Source organism: Chrysemys picta, chromosome 8 (genome assembly GCF_011386835.1).
Source record: "Chrysemys picta bellii isolate R12L10 chromosome 8, ASM1138683v2, whole genome shotgun sequence".
Lineage (NCBI taxonomy): Eukaryota > Metazoa > Chordata > Testudines > Emydidae > Chrysemys > Chrysemys picta.
The window spans coordinates 46430818-46439226 of record NC_088798.1 but is presented as its reverse complement, the minus strand read 5'-3'; positions in this window follow the sequence as shown (position 1 = coordinate 46439226).

The following is an 8409-nucleotide window of genomic DNA, read 5'->3' as shown; positions in this document are numbered from 1 at the left end:
GCGAGCATCATGAACCCTTTCCGGCTATTCCACGTTGATGTTGATGAAACATCCCTTGTGATCCACCAGTGCTTGCAGCACCATTGAAAAGTACCCCTTGCGGTTTATGTACTGGCTGCCCTGGTGCTCCGGTGCCAAGATAGGGATATGGGTTCTATCTATCGCCTCACCACAGTTAGGGAATCCCATTGCAGCAAAGCCATCCACTATGACCTGCACATTTCCCAGAGTCACTATCTTTGGTAGCAGCAGCTCAGTGATTGCTTTGGCTACTTGCATCACAGCAGCCCCCACAGTAGATTTGCCCACTCCAAATTGATTCCCGACTGACTGGTAGCTGTCTGGCATTGCAAGCTTCCACAGGGCTATCGCCACTCGCTTCTCAACTGTGAGGGCTGCTCTCCTCTTGGTATTCTGTCACTTTAGGGCAGGAGAAAGCAAGTCACAAAGTTCTATTAAAGTGCCCTTATGCATGCGAAAGTTTCTCAGCCACTGGGAATTGTCCCACACCTGCAACACTATATGGTCCCACCAGTCTGTGCTTGTTTCCCAGGACCAGAATCGGCGTGTCACGGCTATAACCTGCCCCATTAACAGCATAATCTCCAAAGCGCCAGAGCCCGCAGTTTGAGAGAATTCTGTGTCCATGTCCATGTCCTCATCACTCTTGTCACCGCGCCGCAGTCGCAGCCTCCTCCTCGCCTGGTTTTTCAGGTTCTGGTTCAGCATAAACTGCACGATAATGCGCGAGGTGTTTACAATGTTCATGACTGCTGTCATGAGCTGAGTGGGCTCCATGCTTGCCCTGGTATGGCATCTGCAGTGTTCACCCAGGAAAAAAGGCGCGAAACGGTTGTCTGCCATTGCTTTCATGGAGGGAGGGGTGAGGCTGTACCCAGAACCACCAGCGACAATGTTTTTTGCCCCATCAGGCATTGGGATCTCAACCCAGAATTCCAATGGGCGGGGGAGACTGCGGGAACTATGGGATAACTATGGGATAGCTACCCACAGAGCAACGCTCTGGAAGTCGACGCTAGCCTCGGTACATGGACGCACACCACCGAATTAATGTGCTTAGTTTGGCCACATGCACTTGACTTTATACAATCGGCTGCCAAAAATCGAATTCTGTAAATCCCATAGTGTAGACATACGGTGAGATTATGTTCTTCCCAGACTTTGATTTTGATATTTCTTCTCTTCTTGAGTTTGGCAGAGACTTTTATAATTTTACCACTCCTTTCAGCTGTGGCAGCATCTCAGAGTGTTTCATTTGCCACTGTTTAATTAGCATCATAGCAAGGTTTTATAAAAGAAGTAATTAATATTTTTCCTTAGCAGATTTTTTTTTTTTTTTTTGCCCTGTGTTTGATGAAACTGTTAATTCTCTCAAGATGAGACTTGTTGAGGTTTGCAGCTGAGGAGATAAAAGGAAATCTAGGCATGAAAAAGTAATGTGCCTTGCAGAAAAGAATGGAAATTATTTCTGCTCCTTGGATATTTTTCTCTCTGTGGATGAGAGGGACCCAAACCAGACCTTATTTTGGTCTTTTGTGTAACAGCTGTCTGAGTGCTGGTGTGAGATTCCTTCCCCCACCCCCAATGTGGGGATAAGACTATGTTAAAGTCACCTGTCATACATATAACTTTGTTAGCAATTCATGTATTGGAATTAAATGTTGTCTCCACTTCCTTTGGTGCATCTCCATTATAAATAGTTATAGGTCCATCATTTAACCACCTATGTAATAACAAACATCTACTCTCCTTTCTAGCTACCACTTGCAGGAGAAAATAGCCCCTGCTTTCCTTACCACAGCCAGTCACAATCTAAGCAGTACCTCTTGCTGTCCTGTGAAGCAAGAATAGTATGTGAGAACCTAGCCGCACAATTGTTTTTCAGATAGACCTTGAATCAGCAGTGCTATTCAGCAAAGCACTTAAGCACATGTGCTTAAGTCCCATTGATATCAATGGTGACTTAAAGATAAGCACATGCAGAAGTGCTTTGCTAAGTAGGGGTGTATTTAAGCACGTGCTTAAATGTTTTGCTGAATTAGGCCTCCGTTCTAGATGTGAACAGTTTCAATTGTAAAACAGATTCTGACTCCATGTAAATATCTGGCAATCAATAGCTCTTCCTTATTGAAATTTTTCATGTTTACTCTTAGGGCAGCATTGATTTTTTTTTTGTTATGGGTATGTATGTGTATCTGTGAATAAAAGTATTCAGAAATAGGGGAGGGGAAGCAAAATAAATTCTCTGATACCAAGCTTTTACACCACCCCAGTACAAAGATTCAGATAGAAATTACAGGTTTTACAGCTCCTTCAGAAATCTTATTGAATCTCTTGTTATGGAATAGCCTGACGGGGGAGCAGGAATAAGAAAATCATTAGTGAACAAAACATATTTAATGGATTCCATTATGAAAGTGATAGCTTTTAGAAGAATAAATAATAAAAATGTTTGGACATGTTAATGCATCAATAGCTGAAAGAGGAAGTTGGATAATAGTTGCTCTATTTCCTGTCCAAATCCTTCACCTTATAATTCTGGATCTAAATCTGATGGATTCAAAATTTAAATAGTCATGTAAGAATTGTTATGAAAGAAATTTGATGGCATTTAATTCATTTCATTAAAGCAGAAGAGGTGAAAATTTATTCTAGAGTCAATAATATTCAAATGCAACCTTTCTGTTTCATTGATTAGAATCAAAGCCAGGGTTGGGAAAGCTGCTGAAAGTTAATGGATCACGGGCCGGAAGCAATACCAGTTAAAGTCAATGGGAGTCTTTCCATGGATTTGGTGGGTGTTGGATCAAGCCACCACAGGGAGTTCTGAGAGGAATAGTAGATGAGAGGTTCCCTAACATAACAGCTCTAATGGAGCATTCTTCCAGGAAGCTGATGTGAGGAGCTGATGACCACAGAGAAAGTGAGTTCAGGGATATAAGACCTCCATTCTGGTGGCTTTGGCCTCCAAATTACCGTGTATGGGAGTGAGGCTTAAATGACTCCAGTCATGTAGGGAAGGGGAAGAAGTTGGCTGGCCATATGGCTAACACATTATTTGTTATTTTTTCAATGTGTATTCTAGCTTTTGTGACAGTGGAACAGGTCAGGCACCCTAGTGTGTCTCTATATTATCAGCAACTTATACTCAATAAATGCCCCTGGAATGACACTTATTCTTTTGGCTATACGATTTGTACTTTAAATAAAAAGTTCAGTGAAAAATATTGTGAAGTGTATTTAAATATAAATTTGAAAGCGTGGCTATCTAGATGTAGGGAGATCATTACAATATCCGTTTTCAATTAATATTTTGTGGTTCCCTTTACATGAAGAAGAGCCAGACATTTTGTTTAGTTTATAGGAAGAGTCCAATACTGTTCTCATGAACTGTCACAAAAAAGTATTCATATTCCATGAACTATGATTGTAAATAGATACACAGAATGTCTTACACTTCGGTAATAATAACAATACATTTTAAAGGCAGTCTTCTGTATCTGAAGGCCTCTAGGTGCTGCAGTTAAAAACAAAACAAAGGCTGAGATTTTTAAAACTACCCAAGGGATTTGGAAGCCCAAGTAACATTAACATTTGTGGGAATTAGGTGTTCAGATTCCCTAGGTGACTTTGAAAAATCTCAGGCTAAATACATAATGGCATTCAAAGCAAAATCCAAAGCAGACATTGCTGATGCCCCTCTGGATAAGAACACAACACACTGGCTATTGGGTTAAAGTCCAGCACTGAACACTTGATTGAGTGACTCAAACTGCAGTGATAAAGCCCAAGGCTATCCAGCTCCCAATTCATACCAATATTGCAGTGGTACCTGTATTCAGTACAGTGATGGGAAAAGGGGCTCCTTACCCCACTCCCTATAATCATCCTTAGTATATCTATTCTCAGACCTGTAAAAGTTATGGGAAAGGAGGCCACCAGAACCATCCCCTTATGTAAGGGATTCCAGCGCCAGGAACATCTGCCAACTGTTTGATTTAAGCAAGAATGAGTACTCTTGTGAAAAAATTCAGCTTGGTTGTCCTATTAGCAAGCATCATCCTCTATAATTAACATTGATGATTATACAAATAGTGGTAGGGAATCAATACTTAGTGAGGTTATTTTCTTTCCTAGAGAACTATTTCTTGATTAACCACCCTATTGTATAGATCCTCCTGGATGAAATCATGGCCCTATTGAAGTCAATGGCAAAACTCTCACTGACTTAAATGGGGCCAGGATTTCACCTTTTTTATTGCAGTAGTGCCTAAGAGTCATGGGTCAAGGCCCCATAGTGCTAGATGCTGTTCAAAGATGGAACAAAAAGATGGTCCCTGCTCCAAAAGTTTATTTATAAAGAGAGGGCACTCATTTAGCAAGAAATAAAATGGAAGTAAATGGAAGCATTCAAATGAATTAATGTTACTCATGGGAGTAGCTTGCAGGATTGGGCTCTTTGACTATAGACATAGGGAATGAGACAATATTTTGGGGTGGTAGATCCAGACTTGTGAGGATTCTTAAATATTTTTCGCAGCATATGATCTCTTCAGACCTGAGACTAATGGTACAGCAATATTATGAATGAGCCACCAGACTCTGGAGCTGTCTCTTTCTAGGAAGGGTAACATCTAAGTATTCCATGTATTAGAAAGATTGTGTTGATTATTTTTTTAGTTAATCTGGATAGCACCCCGAGCCATAATAAGGAATGAGTTATGATAGAGGTAGATGTGTGGAAGATGATTGGAAGATGTTATCCCTACCCCAAATGAACAAGAGGCAAGGTACAAGAGGCGGAAGGTAGTGTAATAAATTCATGCCTTAAATAATGCATGGTGCACAACTAGATTTATATGTTACTTGCCCAGATATAGAATGACAACTTTTATTTTTTTAGTTGGGTTTTTTTGTTAGACCTTTAATGTCTAATAATACAATGTGATTGTCTTCTATATACCATGCACATACTGATGGTATAATTGTAACATTTGCACACATTTTCTTTTATCTATAACCTTCTCCCTATTGTATACCGGAGATTTATGGTTTGTTAAAGAATACTAGTGTAGCTGATCTGTTTAATTATAGATTATAGGATATTCTATTGAGAGGGTCTTGCTTCAAACATTGCTATGTTAGCGGAGCCCTCTGTGACTATGGGAGTTCTATATATAGCAATCATCTTTTGAGTGTGTCTTTACCTGCATGACTTCCTCAATGAAATATAAATGAAGAAAACTACTTTGTGCATGCCATCTACTTCTATAAATTAAATATTTTGTAAATGAATGTAACTGCAATACTTAAATGGCTACTGAGAACTTGCCTTGCTATAAAGTTCAAATTACAAAGCCTGAACTAGTTTACAAATAATTTACAGGTAGGAATTGATGAATTGTTTGTTTTAGAAATTGCTCAATAACATAATATTTCATCCTTCACTGACATTCAGTCTACTATTTACAGAAAAAAAAACAATACACAGCTTTGTGTACTGTTCTGTTCCTATTAAAAGATTCCCTCACGTTGTTGCAGCAGTTCTGGTTTTCTGTGCTGTTCAAGTTTGTATCAACATTGCATCTTCATAGCAACCTGTTAACTGAACCATAACAGTTTGTTGAAGACTAGCAGAAAAGCAAATTCTTTTAAGGAAGTTCATGTTTTTTAATATCAAGAAAGCTAAATATGATGTGTTCCATTTTATAAAGAGATCAGAAATATTTCCTTTTAGTGGGCCTTTTCAGTTTATCTGAAATTTTTGGGACCCTATCCTGTAACGTGCTGAGAACCTTCAGCTCCTGCTAATGTCAATAGGGAATGCGGGCATGCAACGCTTTGTAAGACACATTTAGTACCTGGGAGGATTGAATCCCAGGTAGTTTTATCAGGATATTTAAAAAAATCTAGCTTAACTTCCAATAATAAGATCTGATTCTGCAATCTCATCCTCATGCATCACTACCAGCCACTTTCTTTCACCCTAAGTAATTAAGTTTTACTTTAGCAATCTATGCACAGAATATTGTATCTCAGGGAAAGCAGACTTTTTACAGCCAGACTGAAAGCTGTCCTCAGATTCTAATTTCAGATCACCTGCTTACATTTTTTATATGACCTCCGACTTCCGAGATACAAGCATAAAATATTCTAGGCTGAAATTAAGGAGAAGTATTAATTTAACTAAATCATCAAAAATTAATTTGGCAATAGATTTAGAAATAGGTTTTTATGTTTTACTAAAATCTTATGCTTTCTGTTTCCACTCACTAATTCAAAATGTTTACGTTACTCTTTCCTACCCTAACCTCTTCACTGTCAGATTTTGAGGTCCTTTTCTTGCTAACCAATCTTCCTGCCTGTGCACCTCAATTTTTCCTCTTCTAACTCATAATTTGGCCTTCTGTCCATCTCATAATTCATCATTATTTTCTTCTTTACCGCCTCCACAGAACACAGACTAGATTTACCTTGCAATTTTTATTGTATTAAATAATTATGTAGTTACTTCTGTTGCTAGTACTGCAACTCTCGAAATTGCAAGAAGAGAGCGATCACCTTAATTTTTGCGGTCCATGAGTCTCTGTTGTAGATTGGGGGATTTACTGCTTTTCATTAAAAAACAACAACAACAACAACAAAACCTTTTTATAAATACCAATTTCCTAAAGGATTACAACTTGCAGTTTTCAAGGAATATATACCCTTTAGTGATCATCTGTGGAAAAATATGTGGGCTCAACAGACCACAATGACTCAATGGCTTTTGCTTCTAAAATCTGCATGCGGCATGGAAGAATATGTGGAAGAAAATGTTTCAGCTAGTCCAAGAAAAAACACACATTGTGAAGCTGGTAGACAGTACTGTGAAATACTTTTGGATATTAAGCAATCCTTAAGTACACATTTGTCCAATAGACTACTATAGAAATGTTTCACTCCATACGGTAAGCTATAAAGATGCTTGACTACTAACTACTTGCTAATGGATACTGGCAGACACAGTATTTTTCTGAACTAGAACAGATTCTGAAATTAATCTGCTTCAGCGTTGTTCAAGTTATGTCTACCAGATCAAGATGATGTGAATTATGACTGTGACAGGGAGGGTAAAGACTGAAATTCACTTCCTTTGTCACAGTAAATCAAACTTTGCCACCATCAATGTGTCATTAGAGCACTATACTCTAGTATATTAGCAGAGAAGAGTGTATTAAGACAGGATACAAATAATTTTACATGTGTTTTTGGGCTTTCATAACTACCAGAGTTACAGATGATGGCACTTTTCATCTAGATAGCAGCTGGTAGGTTCATATGCTCTGAAATGCCATCTGCACCTGAACACTTTATGTTCAGAGCACCAGACTCCAATACCCTTATTCATGCCAAGAAATACCTTAATTCAAAAACAGCTGAGTACTGACTCCATTTGGAACAGCAGTGGAATAAAATGCTACCCAGCACGAGTAAGGGTATCAGAATCTGGCCCAAAATCAGTTGTCTAGGAATGTAGAGGAGGGCATATGGCTGTGGACTACATTGTACCATCCTTACACTGAATAGTACCGCACTCCAGGAGTAGCCCCATTGATCAATTGAACTGCTTGTGCATAAAAACACTACTAAGAGTGAGTAAAGGTGTAGCAGCCTGTACATATGTGACTAGTCACTATCTGTTTTGCTGTCTGCAATGTAGGCAGTACATTTAACAACCTGTCATGAAGGAAGTTCTTTGCTATTAATTTTCCATTTGTAGCCCCATCTTCAGGCAAGATATATGATTCTACAGTGTCAAAGGAAGAAAGATCAGGAAGCCACTCCATTGCAGTAATGTTTAACCTCTCCCTGTCCCATGTGGGAGTAGGGATATGTCTTTAGGGAGAATTCACCATCCTTTGCTTTCCCCTCATCTAGAGAGGTGACGGTAGATGATCTGGCTGCTGCAGTGGGTACCAAGATCATTCAGGCAGAAACTTTGGTGGACAATGTCACTAATGTTACCTGATTTCAAGCAGGGCAAGCTGATTGCTTAAAACTGGCATAGATGAAATCAGAGCGTAGCAGTTGTATGTGATACTGCAGTTCTCTTTTCAGACAAATTTCATGTGATGTGAAATGAGCATAACTATATTTTATACAATTTTGATGAGGGCAGGAACTTTCATGCCTCCTGGTGGTGCCTTGGAGTGGGCAGGGTGATGATGGTGAATGCAATACAGAGAATCTATGAGACTTTTGTATTACAGCTGAAAAGTCTGTTAGATTTTTAAGGCTACTTTGGGTTCTGTTGTTTTGAACATCGTAATGAGATATCAATTGTGATGTATAGTGTTGTCTAATTCTTTCTCTTCCTCCGTTTCTCATTGCCTCTGGGCTTTTGCT